This window comes from Pongo abelii, chromosome 4, assembly GCF_028885655.2.
Source record: "Pongo abelii isolate AG06213 chromosome 4, NHGRI_mPonAbe1-v2.0_pri, whole genome shotgun sequence".
Lineage (NCBI taxonomy): Eukaryota > Metazoa > Chordata > Mammalia > Primates > Hominidae > Pongo > Pongo abelii.
Genome location: NC_071989.2, coordinates 62,651,914 through 62,671,348, shown reverse-complemented (window position 1 = coordinate 62,671,348; position 19,435 = coordinate 62,651,914). Strand labels below are relative to the sequence as shown.

At 36.4% G+C, this 19,435-nt stretch overlaps 1 protein-coding gene across 3 annotated transcripts in view; it reads right to left on the bottom strand.

Annotated features, from left to right (window-relative positions):
- The window catches only part of NDUFS4 (NADH:ubiquinone oxidoreductase subunit S4), a 122,203-nt gene that overhangs the window by 80,487 nt on the left and 22,281 nt on the right, over positions 1-19,435 (bottom strand). The gene's annotated exons all lie outside the window — the stretch shown is intronic.

Below are 19,435 nucleotides of genomic sequence, written 5' to 3'. Positions count from 1 at the left end.
CACGGTGAAATCCCGTCTGTACTAAAAATACAAAAAATTAGCCGGGCGTGGCAGCGGGCGCCTGTAGTCCCAGCCACTCGGAGGCTGAGGCAGGAGAATGGCGTGAACCTGGGAGGCGGAGCTTGCAGTGAGCTGAGATCGCGCCACTGCACTCCAGCCTGGGCGACAGAGCGAGACTCCGTCTCAAAAAAAAAAAAAAAAAAAATTTTACTATAAACAAATGCACTGATAAAAATTTATATCAAGCTGTATGTAAAAGATAATACAATAAAAAGGACAAAAATGTTAAGTAAAACAATCCTACCATAAAGTTAAAAATCACAATAAAAATTTTTTGTAAAAAAATTTAAGATAGGTTAGATTGCAAAGGGTGATTTTAATTTTTATGTAAAACAATAATTATTTCAGAAAAATATGCCTAAATTAAAATGTGTGCTTGTGTAAGTTATATCATGTCATAAGTAACTACCCTCTAAGCAGAAAACAATTATTAAAGGACTCAAATATCAGATGTGGAGAAAAGTTTTTCTCCAATTCTGGACAGTTAAGGTAGCAACGAAGGTCCACAGTCAATTATGAACACAGCATTTAATAAATTATACCTACCGGCCTGGGCGCAGTGGCTCACGCCTGTAATCCCAGCACTTGGGGAAGCTGAGGTGGGTGGATCACCTGAGGTTAGGAGTTCGAGACCAGCCTGGCCAACATGGCAAAACCCCATCTCTACTAAAAATACAAAAATTAGCTGGGCTTGGTGGGGCATGCCTGTAGTCCCAGCTACTCAGGAGGCTGAGGCAGGAGAATCTCTTGAACCTGGAGGCAGAGGTTGCAGTGAGCCGAGATCGCACCACTGCACTCCAGCCTGAGCAACAAAGTGAGACGCTGTCTCAAAAAATGAATAAACAAAAAATAAAAATAAGCCGGGCAGGCTGGCTCACACCTGTAATCCCAGCACTTTGGGAGGCCGAGGAGGGCGGATCACCTAAGGTCAGGAGTTCCAGACCAACCTGACCAACGTGGAGAAACCTGGTCTCCACTAAAAATACAAAATTAGCTGGGCGTGGTGGTGCATGCCTGTAATCCCAGCTACTCGGGAGGCTGAGATAGGAGAATCACTTGAACCCGGGAGGCGGAGGTTGCGGTGAGCCGAGATCGCGCCATTGCACTCCAGCCTGGGCAACAAGAATGAAACTCCGTCTCAAAAAATAATAATAAAATAAATAAATAAAAATTATACCTACAAAGTATAATCTATAGTAAATTTTAGACTACACATGAATTATACAGTAAATATCTGTTTATTGATCAGCCTGTAAGGAATGTCACATCAGTGAAATGGTGGATGTAAGGAAAATATTAAGAGTACGAAAACCTTGTTAAGAAAAAAAGATATAAAGCCTAGAAAGCATAAAGGAAAAAACGACAGAAGCTATTACATAAAACCAAAAACATCAAAACTAAACATACTGTAAGCAAAGTGTAAAGACAGACAAGAAGAAAATAATACAAAATAGAACAGTAAGGAATCAACATCTGAAAGAGGTAAAAGAACTCGTACAAGTAAGTAGGGGGTCATTTCTAAATTTTAAAAGATGAACTCAAACAGCAACAAAACAACCCAATTAGAAATGGGGAAAAGACCTAAATAAACATTTATCCAAAAAAGATATACAAATGGCTAATGAGCACATGAAATGATGCTCAACAGACCTAATTAGAGAAATGCAAATCAAAACACAATGAGGTAGCATTTTACACCCTTTTACAACATTTTAGTATATAAAAAACAGAAAATAAGTATTAACAGAAATGTATAGAAATTGGTACCCTTATGGGAATGTAAAATGGTACTACCACTATGGAAAATGGTATGGCAGTTTCTCAAAAAATTAAACAGAATTATCCTATGATCCAACAATTCCATTACTGAGTATATACCTAAAAGAACTAAAACTGAAGTCTCAAATAAATATTTGTACACCAATGTTTATAGCAGCATTTTTCAGAATAGCCAAAAGCAAAAACAGCCAAAATATTAATAATCATATTTTACTGGGCAATGTACCCAGTAAAATAGTGTTCTCAGTAGTAAGTGTTCATGTAGAAACAATGACTAATGTGTAATCATTAGAAAATAAATGGTAATTTTACTTACTCTGCTGTTTAATATTCATTTTTGACAAACTTAAAAACATTGTTTGCCTCATGGGTTTGCCTTTATTTTTGTCCATCTATTTGTTTTGTTAATTGGCCTGTTCAAACTTCCAGGTTTGTAAAGTATCATTCTTAATTCTCAGCCCAAAGGATAAACTCTGAGGGTTGTGATTGTGATTATCAATTACCAGTACTGGTCAAGGTAATTATAAGTGTACAAGCCATTTATTCTGTTTTTCTGTATAAGTTTCCTGAAAGAAAAAGAGATATCTTGAAAATGAAAATCAATAAACCTTATTTCTAATCCTGGTTTTTATCAATAAACCTTATTTCCAACTGTGGTTAAGTAAAAACAATTTGGTGAGATTTTTGTCTTTTTTATTGTGTTGTCTTTTACATACAGCTTGATAACAATATGCGATAAATTTTTATCAGTGTATTTGTTTATTTATATAAACATCTTTGCTGTAGATGAGAAAATCTCAACTCCTCTACCTTTATATTTTATTTTTTGAAAACATAAAATGAGGAACTTGTTGCTCTAAAGTTTCTTCTAGTGATGACAGTCTATTTGATTCTAGTAAGTGGAACTGACGATAGTTCTACTTTATTTTAATAATCCCCTGTGGAAATGCTATGCAAGAATCACCCAACTCACACAATAATCTGTTTTTCTTTAAAAAAATCTTTCAAAGCCATATATATACACACATTTTCTTTCTTTCTTCATCCACTGATGAACATTTGGGTTATTTTGCTGAAAACATTCATGTGCAGGTTTCTGTGTGGACATTAAATTTGCCACTTGTTTGCGTAAATACCCAGGAGCACAACTGCTGATCATATGTTAAGACTATGTTTTAGCTTTGTAGGAAACTGCCAGACTGTCTTCCAAAGGGCTGTACCATTTTGCATTGTCACCAACAATAAATGAGACTTCTTGTTCTCTTCATCCTTGCCAGCATTTGGTGTGGTCAGTATTTTGGATTGCAGCCATTCTAACAGGTGTGTAGTACTATTTCATTGTTGTTTTAATTTGTAATTCCCGAATGACATATGACGTTGAACACATTTTCATATGATTATTTGTCATCTGTATATCTTCTTTGGTGAGGTATCTGCTTAGATCTTTTGCCCACTTTTTAATTGGGTTGCTTATTTTCTTATTGTTGAATTTTAAGAATTATTTGTTACTGTAGATATAGTTCTTTATGAGATATGTGTTTTGCAAATATATCTTCCTAGTTTGTGGCTTGTCCTTTCATTCTCTTAAAAGTGTCTTTCACAGAGCAGAAGCTTTTAATCTTAATGAAGCCTAACTGATGCATTTTTCATTCATGGATGATGCTTAGCGTCTTCCTATCCATGTATCCATTAGGATCTTCTTTGATATCCTTCCTCAGAGTTTTCTAATCTTCTTCATGTTGATCTTGTAAATATTGTTTTTAACACTTCAAAATACACTTTTCAAAAAGTCTTAAACAGTGAAGATTTTTAAAACATTACACTGAAAAATAGTATCTAAACAACACTACTGACCCAACGTACTAATACTATGTCCCTTTTGAAACAACCTATCAACTAAGAATAATTTAGTAAAATTCCCATACTCCTTGTAGCAGTTTGAAACTGTGACTCCAAATTTCTTTGACGCTCCTCCCTCCCATTAAGAGCTGAAGTCTGTATCCTGTTCTCCTAAAATTGGAGCTCTGTGATTCCTTGATCAATATAAGAAAGTTAAACTGAGGTTATATGTGTTTCCAGCATCAGACCTTAAGAAACTATGTTTTCACTCCCTGTCTCTTAGAATATTGTTTCTTAGGATGTTTCACTTTTGGAACCCAGCCACTAAGTTGTAAAAAAGACCAAGCTGTCCCACAGAGAGGTCCATGTAAAGAGCAAATGACAGCCAATAGCACTTTGCCAGCCATGTGGGTGAGGTATGTTGGACATGAAACCTCTAGTGGAAGTTGAGCTATCCCAGCAGACACCACATGGAGCAGACAAACTTCCCTGCCAAAACCTGCCCAAATTGTACATTGGTAAGCAAAACAGAAGACTACTGTTGTTTTATGCAACTATTGGGATGCTCTGTGTCCAGCTATAGATTTAAAAATATCCCTATAAATAACTGAATATGATTTTATAAACATTAAAATTGAACCAGTAATTTCAAAGGACCAGAAATAATGTGTTGGACTTTTAGACAAAATAAAAGTCCTAATCTTATAAAAACCATTATGGAGTCAATCTTTAGCCTTTTGATTAGAACTAATTATGTTTGTTGTCAACTTATTACAAATTAAATTAACCCAGACTCACATTATATCATAAAGTATTTCCATGCTAAGCCATAAGGAAATATTACTGAGAGTTTTAATTGAAATAAAATATATACATATTCTCCATGCCACAATAATTTCCTCACACCTGAAATGTGTTGATATTAAACCTTTGAAAACTTTCAAGTTAATAATCTTGAAGCTTTTCAGTATCTCGAATCAATAAAGAAAATTTAAACTGTCTTTAGCATACTGTATTCATTAGATAGAAAAAAGAGAGAACCAATTGTTAATGGGAAAATTAAAGATAAAAGGTCAAGGGACCATTTTATTTTATTTTATTATTTACTTTTTGACACAGGATATGGCTTTATTACCTACGCTGGAGTACAGTGGCACAATCATGGCTCACTGCAACCACGACCTCCTTGGCTCAAGTGATCCTCCCACCTCAGCCTCCTGAGTAGCTGGAACTAGAGGCACACACCATCCCACTCGGCTAATTTTTGGGGGTTTTTTGTAGGGATATGGTTTCACCATGTTGCCTAGGCTGGTCTTGAACTCTTGGGCTCAAGCGATCCTCCTGCCTCGGCCTCCCAAAGCACTGGGATAACAGATGTGAGACACCGAGCCCAGCCTAAGGGACCATTTTAACATTCTGGAAAGACAGACTGAGTAAAAGAAAAGAACCCACAAATGCTTTGTTTAAATTAGAGAGAACAATAGTGAAGATAATTTGTTTAAAATCTCTTTAGAACACCATAAATTCTTTTATTCTCACTTAAAGTTTTTGCTGTAATTTCTAATCTTCATCTACAGTACTGAATATTATCTTAAAATGTTCAGCTGGTCAAATCAGTAAAAAGTAAGCACCTCCTGCTCATAGAGGAGGAAAAAGTAAGGATTCTTTTTCTCATTCATCTGAACCAGGTAGAACTATGGTAGGAATAGCAGTTGTGTGTCTGGACACAGCTCAAGCCCAAAACTGAAACTAATCCTTTCAGAGTCATCCAACAGATTAAAGAAAGATTTGTGCAAGAGGGATAAGGGTAATTATGTTCATGTAACAGACTCTGAAATGGAATTGAAGAGTAATAAGTAGGAGAATGTGGGCAAGATACTGGAGGATGCTAACAAAGAAACCGGAGGGTGTGATGGAAAATGTAAAGGAGAAAAAAATGTATCTACATTTACAGCAACAGGTTATCAAAATAGATATACATGAGAGAAGAAGAAGAAATAAAGATGTCATGGTGATGACAGTAATTATATTACAAAACACAAGGAACATATGAAATGTTCACATTTAAGAAGGTGAAATCATTGAGCTACCTTGGCCACAGAAGAATACGTCTACTGGCTTGGAATGCTTTAATGGAAGAAACTGTGTTGCTATCCTTTGACATGTCTTATTAATAACTGGAAATAATTGACCACAAAGATGTCAATTATTAACTTATAAATTAAATACAATAGTAATACAAATCCTAATTGAATTTTTATAAAATTAGGTGATTCTCATGGGGAAGAAAAAATTCATAAAAAATAACCAAGGAAATTTGAAAAACAATAATAAAGTAAGATTTCCTTGCCAAGTAACAGACTACTGTAATTAAAATATCATTGTATATGCCCAGGCACAGACATACACATCAAACAAATAGTACAGATCAGAGTACAAAAACAGACTATGTAGATCTGTAGATTTATTACATAATAAAAATACAATTTTAAATCAGTGGTGAAAAGGTGGGCTATTCAATAAATAATAGTGAGACAACTGGCCATCCTTTCATGGAAGCATAATGTCTGAATCCCTTTCTAAAAGAATTACATCATATACTAAAGAATTCCAGATGGATTTAAAAATCAACACATATATATACACACACACACACACAGACAGACACACACACACAGACATACGTATATACAAATGCAATGTATGTGTATCTGTGTGTAAAAAATACTGAGATAATATATAAAAGAGGTTTGTTTTAATAACTTTTGATTGGTTAAAGTATTCCAAATTAAGGCAAAATATCCACAAACTAGGAATGAAAAATAATTTCTGAACAACAAATTCATATAAAGGAAAAATCAGAGATAATAAGTAAAACATACAGTAGATAAAGGACTAATCTGTAGGATACATAAAAAAATGCTTACAAAGCAAAAGAAAAATCATTCCAAAAAGGGAGAGGGAATGCATATGATATGAGCACAATAGACATTAATATTAATGATATCAATAATCACTTCAAATGCAAATAGTCTAAATATACCAATTAAAAGAGAGTTATCAGAGTAGATTAAAAAATAAGACACAACTTACATATTACTGAAAAGAAACCCATTTTTAATTATAAAGACACAGACTAAAAGTAAAGGGATGGAAAAAGACATAGCATGTTAACACTAGTCAAATCTTGCTTCAACAGCTAAATTAATCTCAGACAAACGGGACTCCAGAACAAGAAAAATTATCAGGGATGAAAAAGGTGATAGTGATAAAGGGGTCAGTTCTCCAACAAGACGTAACAATCATTAGTGTGTATGTACCTAACAAGAAAATGTCAAAATATGCTATGCAAACACTGATGAAACTACAAGGAGAAATGCATTATTATTGTTGGACACTTCAACATTCTTTGAATAGTAATTGACAAAGCCAGTAGACAGAGTATCAGTAAGAATACGGTTGAAGTAAACAACACAATCAATTAACTGGATATAATTGGCATCTGTCAACTGCTTCATCTAACAATGGCAAAAGACACATTCTTCTCAAACTCAAGTGAAACATTCACCAAGATGGGCCACATTCTGGGACATAAAACATACCTTAACTAATTTAAAAGAATAGAAACCACACAATGCAAGCTCTCAGTGAGCAATGGAATTAAATTAGAAATCAGTAACAGAAAACTAGAAAATTTCCAATTACTTGGAGATCAAACAATATACTTCTAAATAACTCATGGGTCAAAAAAGTCTCAAGAAAAATTTTAAAATATTTTGAACTAAATGAAAATGAAAATACAATGTTCAAAATTTGTGGGATGCACCAAAAACAGTGCTTAGAGAAAAACTTACAGCTCTGAATGCATATATTAGAAAAGAAGAAAGGTCTAACTAAATTCAATAATCTAAGCTTCCACCACAGGAAACTAGAAAAAAAAAAGGGCAATATAAACCTAAGGCAAGAAGAAGATAAAAAAATTATCGTAAACATCAATGAAATTGTAAATAGGAAATTGGTAAAGAAAAATAAACAAAACCAAAAGCTGTTCTTTGAAAAGAGCATTAAAACTGATAAACCTTTAGTCAGGTTAACAAAAAACAGAAACAGAGAGACAGATGAGAGAGAGAGAGAGAGAGACACAAAGCCCTAATGTATAAAATGAAACAGGTATCATCACTACTGATCCCATGGACATTAAAAAAATAGGGAAATATTATGAACAACTCTAAGCTCACAAATTTGATAAATGAAATGGGCTAATTATTTGAAAAACAGGAATTACTAAAACTCTGACAAGGAGCAATAATCGGGACAGGCCTATATCTATTAAAGATAATGAATCAATAATAACCTTCCAAAAAAAGAAACCGTAATGTCCAGATATTTCCTGGTGAATTCTACCAAATATTTAAGGAAGAAATGACACTAAATCTCTACAATCTCTTCTAGGAAATAGAAGCATGTAGTAACTCATTATATGGGACCAGCATTACCCAAACATCAAAACTAGATAAAGGCATTACAGGAAAGGAAAACTATAGACTAATTCTCTTATAAATATAGATGCAAAAATTATTAACAGATATTAGCACTGAATTCAACAATGCATGAAAATATTTGTATACCATGACCAAGCAGGATTTATTCCAGGTATGATTCTAAAATTCATATGGAAAGACAAAAGACTCAAAATAGCCAATGCAATACTGAAGAATGAAGTCAGAAAACTGTTATTACCTGACTTTAAGACTTACTACACACTGCACAGCTATAGTAATCAGGACTGCGGTATTAGCTATAGAATAAATAGATGAATGGAACAGAAATAGACTATTCAAATATAGTCAACTGATCTCTGAGAAAGAAACAAGGGCAATCCAATAATGACAGTCTCTTCAATAAATGATGCTGGAACAACCAGACATCCACATGCAAAAACTTAATCTACACAGTGACCTTACACCTTTCACAGAAATTAACTGAAAATGGCTCATGGACCTAAATGTAGGAAGTAAAACGATCAAATTTCTCAAAGATAACGTAAGAGAAAATCTAGGTGACCTTGGGTTTGGTACTGACTTTTCAGATACAATGCCAAAAAAAAAGATCCATGAAAAATAAATGAGTAAGTTGGACTTCACTGAAATTAACAGCTTTAGCTCTGTGAAAGATACTATTAATATTAAAAGAATGAAAAGACAAGCCACATGCTAGGAGAAAATATCTGCAAAACATATATCTGATTAAGAACCTGTATCTACAATAAACAAAGAACTCTTAAAACTCAACAATGCCAGGCGCAGTGGCTCACGCCTGTAATCCCAGCACTTTGGGAGGCCGAGGCGGGCGGATCACTTGAGGTCAGGAGTTCAAGACCAGCCTGGCCAACATGGTGAAATCTGCCACACCCCCTCATCTCTACTAAAAATACAAAAAATTAGCCGGGCATGGTGGCACGTGCCTGTAATTCCAGCTACTCAAGAGGCTGTGGCAGGTGAATCACCTGAACCTGGGAGGCAGAGGTTGCAGTCAGCCAAGATTGCACCACACTGCACTCCAGCCTGGGCAACAGAGCGAGATCCCGTCTCAAAACAACAACAACAACAAAACTTATCAATAAGAAAACAAACAACCCAACTGAAAAGTGGGCGAAAGCTCTAAACAGACACTTCACCAAAGAAGATATACAGATGATAAATAAGTATATGAAAAAGTGCTCAATATCATATGTCATTAGGAAATTATAAATTAAAATGAGACAGCGCTACACAACCTATTAGAATGGCTAAAATCCAAAATACCACACCGAATGCGAGAAAGGATGAAGATAACAGAAGTCTCATTCATTGCTGGTGGGAATGCGAAATGGTACAGCCAATTTGGAAGACAGTCTGGCAGTTTTCTACAAAGCTAAAACATAGTTTTAACATATGATCAGCAACTGTGCTCCTAGGTATTTACCCAAATGAGCTGAAATCATATGTCCACACAAAAACATGCAAAAGAGTGCTAGGGAAATGAAAAAGAAAACCATAAGATACCACTTCATATTTATTAAGATAGCTATTATCACCCCCCAAAAAAAAACAAACAAAAAGTAGCAAGTACTGGCAAGGATGTGAAGAAAATGGAACACTTGCTCACTGCTGGTGGGAATGTAAAATGACACAGCCATTATAGAAAACAGTAGTGTGATTCCTCAAAATATTTAAAATAAAATTACCATACAATCCAGCAGCTTCACTTTGGGATTTATATTCAGACAAACTAAAGCAGGGAATAGAACAGATATGTGTACACTCATGATTACAGCAGCATTATTCACGGCAGCCGAAAGACAGAAGCAACCCTACTGTCCACTGGCAGATGAATGTGTAAACAAAATGTGGTATATACATACGATTGAATATTATTTTGCCTTAAATGGAAGCAGATTATGATGTATGCTACACCATGGAAGAACCATGAAGACATTGTGATAAGTGAAATAAGCCAATCACAAAAGAATAGTATATGATTCTATTTATATGGGGTATCTAAAGTAGTCAAACTCATAGAAACAGAAAGTAAAATGGTAGCCGCCAGGGGCTTATGAGAGAGAATAGAGAATTACTGCTTAATGGGTATAAGCTTCAGTTTTAGAAGATGAAAAAGTTCTGGAGATATATGATGGTAATGGTTGCACAACAATGTGAATGTACTTAATGCCAATGAATTATACTTAAAAATATTTAAAACGGTAAATTTCATAGTATGTATAAACCACGACAATATTTTAAAAAGAGCATGCCTTGTGAAGAAACAGATAAACCCTGGTTTACAACACCAATAAAGACACATATGCAAAAGTTTGTCAAAGATGAAGATGATTTATAACTGCCTAGAGACAGCCTCTTCACATATGTACATAAAAATACTATGTTTGTATCTATTAATCACTCACCTCCTTGGAAAATTTCAGAAGTCCAGAATTAAGCTGTTGAACTTCAATATGATTATTCATTGTAGTGCCTCATGGAACAAATTTTCCCAAATTATACACTTTTTAAAAACTACTAGTGCTTGCCTATGTAATACAAAATATGAGATAGTTTTTGTTGTATGTCCTACCAATTATTAACCTCTTGATTTTTTAGACTTTGCATAGCATCATTATCCAACATGTTCTATATAAAAATAGTTGATAATTGTGAATCTTTATTAATAGATTTATGTTATAAGCAAGCACATAAGAGCAAATCTTAAATATGCTTATGAAAATGTAACAGACAAAACACAAGCAAAAGGATGTCCAATTAACCAGTTTACTCCTCTACTGAACATTTTTGGCTAAACTGCCTAGTTGACCTTTCAGCAACAAGACTCTTAATTCAATCAAAACAGGATTACTTCAAAGCTACTTGGCATTTTTTTAAAAAAATCATTCTACCAATCAATCATTCGTAATTCTGTATATTCCTCAAAAGGCTTGTTAGTCATTCCAGCTGGGCACCCATATTCCAGTTCTTCTCTGTATTAATCAGGGTTCTCTAGAGGGACAGAACTAACGAGGGAGTTTATTAAGTATTAACTCACACCATCACAAGGTCCCACAATAAGCCATCTGCAAGTTGAGGAGCAAGGAAAGCCAACCCGAGTCCCAAAAATGAAGAACTTGGAGTCCGATGTTCAAGGGCAGGAAGCATCCACCAGGGGAGAAAGATGTATGGCTGGGAGGCTAGGCCAGTCTAGTCTTTCCATGTTTTTCAGCCTGCTTTATAGTCTAGCCACACTGGCAGCTGACTAGATGGTGCCCACCCAGATTACGGGTGGGTCTGCCTTTCCCAGCCCACTGACTCAAATGTTAATCTCCTTTGGCAAGACCCTCACAGACACACCCAGGATCAATACTTTGCATCCTCCAATCCAATCAAGGTGACACTGAGTATTGATCATATTCTCCTTCTAATCGTATTTTGAGACTACACTCCCATTGCCACTTCTTGGTTAGGTGTAGGAACATAACTTACTTAAAATTAGTGACGTATAAGGGGAAATGACATTATCCAGCAGTAGCTTTAGAAGTCAATGCGTAACTGCCTCTTTTCCTACATCCCAGTAACCAACAGTGGTTAGTCTGAGTTCCCAAGTGAGAATACAAGGAGTAGCATTCCTGACTGTCCCACAAGGGAAATGCAACATGAACAAGAAATACATCTCTGTTATTTTAAGCTACAGGTATTTTGGGGTTTAGTATCCTGACTGACACAGCTTGATAAGCAATTCTCTATTCAAGTACTTCTCTAGGGACTACCATACGAGAATTTAAGTTGTATGATGTCTGTTTTACATTGACTGAAGCTGGGAGTGTTACAGCTTGAGTTTACTATTTTCAAATGAATCAAGACGTTGCTCTTAAAAACCTACGTTTTGGTCTTTAAGGGCAGAATAATTTATTTTCTTACGCTTTTGAAGGTCAGAAGGAGTCAAAAAGCCATTAGATGATCTGCTTCACAACTGCTCTAATGCTACTGTGTCATCTTGGACAGATCACCTCCTAATTTTTTTTTTTTAAAGATGGCTACGCGTTTTCTCTTCACTTTCAAGTATTTCAACTTGTCACTTTTTGCTTCGCTTTAGGATTCTTTTGGTCTAAAACTTCTCTGTATCAGCCCTAAAACCACTGAGATTACGTTTGTATAAAAAATATATTAAAAATAAAATAAAAAGTGAATTGAAAAAGAAAATATGGTGAAAATATAAGACATGACATTTCATTGTTTGGCAATATTGCATCAAAGGGAAAGCTAGTTGGTACAAGTTGCATACTTCAATTCAAAAATAAAGTGCCTAAGAGTGGTGTATTTGCGAATGGACTGACATACTGTTTTTTAAAAGGCTGATGATCACATCATTAAGAATAATGAATACATGCAGAAGAAAACAAAAATTACCAGCATTCATATATTTTTCACTTCATGAAACAAACTGGAAAACAGTCATGTAGTAACTTCACAGTCAGTCAGACTCGTGAAAATTCCAGATCTGCCACTTAAGAGCAATATGATCTTGAACAAATTATTTCACAACTCTGCACTTCAATTTCCTCATCTGCAAAAATAAGGATAATACCACAAATAATTACTGGTAGAATTAAATAACTAGTTAAGTAATTGGCATGAAGTAGCTGGTGTGTGGAGAAACAAATGTTCACTTCTTTCCCTCTAGTCACAAGCAGGACCAATTCATAGGAAGGCAAGAGAGGAAAGAGAACCCCACTGAAGGCTCAGATGATGGTTAACATTCTTGAGCTGAGCAGTAAAGAATTTTTAAATTAGGGTATGTACATTGTTTTTTAGACATAATGTTACTGTACACTTAACAGTCTACAGTGTGGTGGAAAAATAACTTTATTACTGGGAAACCAAAAAATTTGTGTGACTCGCTTTACCAGGGTATTTGCACAATATAGTGTGGTCTGGAACCAAACCTGCAGTATCTCCAAAGCATGCCTGTACAACAATCACTTATTAATAATTGGCCTCTCTGCCTCTAGTCTTCTCTTCTTCAAAGGCACCTTCAACCTAAACAAGTAATTATTATACCTAATCATGTGACTCTTTTGGTTGAAATCCTTCACTGACTGAGTGGTAATTTACCTTAAAAAATTGAAGTATTGCCAGGCATGGTGTCACACCTGTAATCCCAGTTCTTTGGCAGACTGAGGCCGGTGGATCCCTTGAGCCCAAGAGTTCAAGACCAGCCTGGGCAACATGGCGAAATCCCGTCTCTACCAAAAAACACAAAAATTAGCTGGGCATGGTGGCACATGCCTGTGGTCCCAGCTACTTGGGAGGCTGAGGTGTGGAGTATCACATGAGACCGGAGGGCGGAGGTTGCAGTGAGTCATGATAGCACCACATGCTCCAGCCTGTGAGACAGAGCGAGATGCTGTCTCAAAAAAAAAAAAAAGTATTTAGGGATGGAATACGATATTTATAATTGAGTTTCAGATGGCTTAGATCAATATATGTGTTTGTCTGTTGCTAATCTATACATACTCATATATATGCATTTTGCTCATTTATATACATATATATGCAAAATAAGCAAAACCAGCAAAATACTAACCACTAACCATGTTAAATCTAGGTGGTAGGTTTATAGATTCACTGTACTCCACTTTTCTGCATGTGTGAAAATTTTAATGGAAAGTTAGAAAATTGAAAGCAACATGAAAATTATGATTAGTATGCTTCCTCTGTGGAAAAATGGGCAAGAATAATATATTTTCTTAAATATGCATAAACGGACTCCAAGCATAAGAAACTAATAATGATTTTTTGGGAGCGGGGTAAGCAGTGGTAAATGAGCAGATGGGACAGAGAAGGAGACTCTTAGAATTTATTTTATGTATATATAACTCGGCCGGGCGCGATGGTTCACGCCTGTAATCCCAGCACTTTGAGACGCCGAGGCAGGCAGATCACTTGAGGTAAGAAGTTCGAAACCAGCCTGGCCAACACAGTGAAACCCCGTCTCTACTAAAAAAAAAAAAAAAAATTAACCAGGCGTGGCGGCACACGCCTGTAATCCCAGCTACTCAGGAGGCTGAAGCAGAAGAATCACTTAAACCTGGGAAGCGGAAGTTGCAGTGAGCCAATATTGTGCCAATGCACTTCTGCCTCAGTGACAGAGTAAGACTTCATCTCAAAAAAAAGAAAGAAACAGGCTGGGCGCGGTGGCTCACGCCTGTAATCCCAGCACTTTGGGAGGCCAAGGCGAGCGGATCACGAGGTCAGGAGATCGAGACCATCCTGGCTAACACGGTGAAACCCTGTCTCTACTAAAAAATACAAAAAATTAGCCAGGCATGGTGGTGGACGCATGTAGTCCCAGCTACTCGAGAGGCTGAGGCAGGAGAATGGCGTGAACCTGGGAAGCGGAGCTTGCAGTGAGCCGAGATTGCGCCACTGCACTCCAGCCTGGGCAACAGAGTGAGACTCCATCTTAAAAAAAAAAAAGAAGAAGAAGAAACAAACACACAAAAAACTCTCTGACTGCATTATTCAAGATATTACACTGAAAAGTAATGTTTACTATATTTTTACTTATGACATGATTATGGTGAGGATTAAATCAGATAATGTACATTAAAACCTTAGTAAGTGCTTGGCACTTGGTCAAGGCTCAATGAATATTAGCTAGTCCAGCTGTTGAAGAAAAATAATCTTCAGTATTAACAGTACAAGTTAATTTTAATCAAACTGTAGAAATGGCTAGTCACACTCTCTAGAAGTGGCTATTTATGAACATGCACTTCAAACAGCATTATCAAAATTTAAATCAAAGGGTTTTTCTGACTGGCATAAATCAACATTGAAATTATTTTTCTTTAATGAAATGCGTGGTATCTGAAATATATGGTTGGCTAGAAAACCTGCTTGGGCACTACTAGACAAGCCTGTCCGATTTAGCAGGCTCAGCAGCTCAGACTTTTAGAGTAACACACACAGTTTAGAGCTCCATTTGGACCTAGGATTTACTACTTGGTGGAAGATACTGTTGCCTGACCTGACCAGTCCTGCCTTCAGACTACTACTGTTATTTAGCTTTAGTGAACTAAGATTCTCGTCATGGTGCCTATGAACCACCTCGTCATAGAGCACACCAAAGCATGGCTTGACTAGACAAGTGACCATTCCTATAATCAGAATGTGTTCTCTACCTCATCTTTAGTGAGCCAAGGTATCAACTCATAGAGCTACTGAGAAACTTAAATGAGATGTAAATGTTAAGCATTTAGTATAGTTCCTTACCTATTCCAAGAAAAATTATTAGCAACGATCATTATTACTACTTTTGAGAAACTAAAGTTGCTAGATTACATTCAACTAAAAAAAAACGGTTCAGATTAAAAATAACTAAACAGGCCGGGCGTGGTGGCTCACGCCTGTAATCCCAGCACTTTGGGAGACCGAGGAGGGCAGATCATGAGGTCAGGCGTTTGAGGCCAGCCTGACCAACAAGGTGAAATCCGGTCTCTACTAAAAATACAAAAATTAACCGGGCATAGTGGCACATGCCTGTAATCCCAGCTACTCAGGAGGCTGAGGCAGGAGAATCGCTTGAACCCGGGAGGCGGAGGTTGCAGTGAGCCGAGATCATGCCACTGCACTCCAGCCTGGGCGACAGAGTGAGACTCCGTCTCAAAATAAATAAACAAACAAACAAACAAACAAACAAACTGAACAATTCATTTTCCTGAACAACTACAGTAAAGTTTGCTACCTATGGCCTGTTCTAGTGCAATCATTTTTCTGAAATCAGATTCAAATCAAGGAAAGATTTAGTAATAAGTTACTATAACTAGAGATTATTTGGGTTTTTTGTTTTGGTTTGGTTTTTTTTTTGAGATGAAGTTTCACTCTTGTCACCCAGGCTTAAGTACAATGGCGTGATCTCGGCTCACTGCAACTTCCATCTCCCAGGTTCATACGACTGTCCTGCCTCAGCCTCCTAAGTAGCTAGGATTACAGGCACCTGCCACCACAACCAGCTAATTTTTGTATTTTTAGTAGAGATGGAGTTTCGCCATGTTAGTCAGGCTGGTCTCGAACTCCTGACCTCAAGTGATCCACCTGCCTCGGCCTCCCAAAGTGCTGGGATTACAGACGGGAGCCACTGCACCCAGCCGATAAAAATCACATCAAAAAAAGAAAAACAAAGAGTGAAAGTCCATCTCAATAGATAGATAAATAAATAAATAAATAAATAAAAATAAAAGAAAAACTGGAAAATATTCTATACTAGTCAGCAAAGCAATGCCATTTTAAAATACAATTTTAAAAATTGATGTCTACAAATTTAATGTACTTGGTAATTTGCTTAAAATTAATAGAAAATTCCAATAGTTTCAAAACAAAAGAAAAAAATATTTATCAACTCAGAAATGTAACATAACAAAAAATATACGCATAAAAGCACAAAAAGACACATAAAAATAAATTACAACACACACAGGCACAGGTGTATACACAAACATACACACAAAAATTTTCTTTTTTTTTTTTTTGAGACGGAGTTTCGCTCTTGTTGCCCACACTGGAGTGCAATGGCACAATCTCGGCTCACCGCAACCTCCGCCTCCCAGGTTCAAGCAATTCTCCTGCCTCAGCCTCCCAAGTAGCTGGGATTACAGGCATGTACCACCACGCCCAGCTAATTTCGTATTTTTAGTAGAGACGGGGTTTCTCCATGTTGAGGCTGGTCTCGAACTCCTGACCTCAGGTGATCCGCCCACCTAGGCCTCCCAAAGTGCTGGGATTACAGGCGTGAGCCACCACGCCTGGCACAAAAATTTTCATAGTGGTTAGCTTAATGAAGAAAACAGTCTGCTTGTTATTCAATTTATGCTTTTACAGGCCTTCATACTGTTTAGGAAAAACTCAACAATTATTTATTGTAAGATTCATCCAAATCAAGCCAATAAAACTGCAGACTACTAGAACAGAACGAGTAATTAAAACTCCCACTGGCTTCCCTTATAATTTATGAATAGTTACCTAAAAGCCTAAGTCAATGACTTTTTAATAAGTACTATCAGAATTATATAGGCAATTTGCTTTTAATCACAAAACCAATCTAATCAACAAGAAAACGAGACACAAAACCAGTACTTCTTCAACTGACTTTTCATAATATCCCATAATTTTAAAATATTCACCTAAGATTTTTTAACTTTAAAACATTTTTGGTCAAGCGCTATGGCTCACGTCTGAAATCCCAACACTTTTCTGAGGTGGGTAGATCACTTGAGGTCAGGAGTTTGAGACCAGCCTGGCCAACATGGTGAAACCCCATCTCTATTAAAAATAGAAAAACTAGCTGGGTGTGGTGGCATACACCTGTAATCCCAGCTACTTGGGAGGCTGAGGCACAAGAATCACTTGAACCCAGGAGGCAGAGGATGCAGTGAGCTGAGATCCCACCACGGCACTCCACCTTGGGCAACAGAGTGAGACTATCTCAAAACAAAAACAAAAACAGAAAACATTTTTAGTTATGCTGGTAAATATCCAGGCAATAAAATACTCTGAAGAGAAGTTTAAAAGATCTAACAAGAGTTAATACTTATTAACTACAAATTGGCATACCTATGTTTAAAAACTCATTTGAAGCCAGGCATGGTAGCTCACGCCTGTAATCCCAGCACTTTGGGAGGCAGAGGCAGGTGGAACACCTGAAGTCGGGAGTTCAAGAACAGCCTGGCCAACAAGGTGTAACCCCGTCTCTACTAAAATACAAAAATTAGCCGGGCATGGTGGCACCTACTCGGGAGGCTGAGGCAGAAGAATCACTTGAACCCAGGAGGCAGAGGTTTCAGTGAGATGAGATCGTGCCATTGCACTCCAGCCTGGGTGATAAGGGCGAAACTCATCTCAAAAAAAAAAGAAGCTCAGTTGAACTCTGTCAACCATATATATTTAAGAATGTATACCAAGATTCTAATTCCTATTCTCAATTCACCAAACATCTACTATGAAATATCTATTATGTCTTATGCACAATGCTAAACCCAATAATAACTTGCTTTCAAGATTTTATAGTTTATTGCGAGAAGGCAGACATATAAACAATAATCACAATGCCAATAGTTTGAATGCAAATGGTAATTTCTATGAAAAAGGTACATATGAGGTACTTTTCTATGCATGGAGAAATAACTGTGCATTGGGGAGTGGGAGGTGTAGTGAGATGCAGCAGGACTGTAAGGAAAAGCTTTCTTAACAATGTTGCCTGTACCTGCCAGATACTTTTGTTTTCATTGATCATCCAACACCCCAAGATTGAAAAGGGAATTAAACATTTAGCATATTACTTGAATTCTTTCACACATTTTGTACTTACTATGTGCGGTACAGTCTTGGCAACCACGGTTGGCAACACTTGGCAACTTTTAAATGTAGGTACAGTACCACATAACCAGTAGCTTAAATTATGGTTGAAAAGCCATGAATTCTTCATCTTCCCAAATTTACTCCCACCAGTGCATCTTATCTTGCCACCCACCAACTCCCAGTAATTGAAATGAAATAATAAAATGTAACAATACCTATAATATTTAAAAATCCCTGAAACTCTAGTTGATTCCTATTTTTGAGTTGCTTTTATTTCCAAAATACACAGAATTGAACAAATTTAGCCAAATAAAATCATGCGGTATATTTAATGCAGACTATAAACAGAATGTATAATCTTCTATTTCAAAAGTCTGGGTTTATACTGCATATCAAGCATTCTGCTGTTCTAAAATCTATAACGTAATAGCTATACAGCTATTTATTACGGAAAAAAATTACAATTGGCAATTACTTAGATTTGCAATACATGTCCATTCCTTCATGCACAACTTTGGAGTTCTAATAACCCAAATCACATGGAAAGTTGTCTTTCTGACAGGACTTCACATATACATTTTAGTAAATATTGCCATAAGATAAAGTTTGCAATAGTATTATTCAATAGTATGAAATAAGAAGCATCATAAAGCTATAAAAGTCATCATTTTTTGGTAATCTCTGACATTGTCCATGATGGCTACATTTAAAACCGAAACAGTTATTTCATAAGAAAAAAATATATAAGGCCGGGTGCAGTGGCTCACACCTGTAATCCCAGCACTTTGGGAGGCCGAGGCAGGCGGATCATGAGGTCAGGAGATCGAGACCATCCTGGCTAACACAGTGAAAGCCCATCTCTACTAAAAATACAA